The sequence below is a fragment of the Gekko japonicus genome, unplaced genomic scaffold (assembly GCF_001447785.1).
Source record: "Gekko japonicus isolate JY-2015 unplaced genomic scaffold, Gekko_japonicus_V1.1 scaffold358, whole genome shotgun sequence".
NCBI lineage: Eukaryota > Metazoa > Chordata > Lepidosauria > Squamata > Gekkonidae > Gekko > Gekko japonicus.
The window spans coordinates 294569-296121 of NW_015161962.1; positions in this window are offsets into that span (position 1 = coordinate 294569).

The window sequence follows — 1553 nt, forward strand, 5'->3', positions numbered from 1 at the left end:
GGCCTCTCTGCTGCCCCCCCACCCGCCTTCCTCCTCTTCTGTGTGCCCCCTGCCCCCTTTCCCCCCCGCCCCTGCAAGAAGCAGCCCTGCTGCCCCAGAGCCCGAGCACCTGCTGCGTTCAGCCAATCGGAAGCGAGGGGCGGTGGTGGCTCACGGGCCGTCTTCCTGCCCTGAAGAGGAGGGCTCCCCTGCTAAATTCACCCCTGTCCTCCTCACGGGCAACCCTGCAGCCAGGCCTCACTGCTCAAGCTGAGTCCCACTGGGGTCTGTGGGGCCAAAGGAGGGTCTGCCCCACACCTCACTGTGCCGGGCACCCAGCGCCCCCCACTTTCAGGGGAGTGGCTGGCCTGAGACCAGACTGGGCCGGGGATCCTTCCCACCCGCCTGGCTGAACTCCTCCCCACCCCACCCTCGACCACCCTGTGCCAGTCGGCCTCCCCTTGGGCTGTTTTGCCTGTCTGTATCCCTCCTACCGGGGGCCGCAGTGGCTCAAGGGGTTAAGACGCTGAGCTGCAGACCGGAAGGTCGTTCGTTCGGCAGTTCGAGACCCGAGTACTGCAAGATGGAGTGAGCTCCCGTGTCTGGCCCCGGCTCCTGCCAACCTAGCAGTTTGAAAGCAAGAAACTGCATGCAGATCAATAGGTACCACTTCGGTGGGAAGGAAACAGCGTTCCGTGTGCCTCGGCGTTTAGTCATGCCAGCCACATGACCACGGAAATGTCTTCGGACAGCGCTGGCTCTTCGGCTTGGAAACGGAGATGAGCACCGCACCCCTAGAGTAGTAGACAAACAGGTACCGCTTTGGTGGGAAGGTAACAGCGTTCCGTGCGCCTTGGCATCTAGTCATGCCGGCCACATGACCACGGAAACGTCTTCGGACAGCGCTGGCTCTTCGGCTTGGAAACGGAGATGAGCACCGCCCCCTAGAGTCAGATTCGGCTGGCTTTCAAGCAAGGGAAACCTTTACCTTTACCTTTATCCCTCATACACGTGATTAAAGGTCTCCAGCGGCTGGTGCCGAGGGGCTGGGAGGGGCACGGCACGAGGTCTTTGTTGTTTGCACCCAGACTGGAGTGTCCAGAAGCCGCCTGCTGCTGCTGCTGCTGCCACCGCCGCTCTCCGGCTGGCCTTCCCGCTTGGGCACAGGCTCCTCAGGGCCAGCAGTGGGCCTCTTGGGCTGCGGAGGACCCAGGGGCTGCGACATCCCCCCCCACATCTGACGTTATAAAACGTGCCCTTTGCCGCCTCCTGTGGGCAGGGAGGGGCAGGACCCCCAAGGGCAGAGTCAGCCCCCTCCTCCAAGAGGTCTGGGGTGGGAGTTCTGGGCCTGGAGCCTGGGAGGGGAGGGAACAAGAGGTTTACAAGATCGTGCATGGGAAAAACCAGGTAGAGAAAGAGGTACTTTTCTCCCTTTCTCACAAGACAAGAACTCCTTGTGGGCACTCCGTGAAATTGCTGAGCGGTCGGGTTAGAACGGATTAAAGGAAGTCCTTCTTCACCCAAAGAGTGATTAACACTTGGAATTCACTGCCACAGGAGGTGGTGGCAGCTAC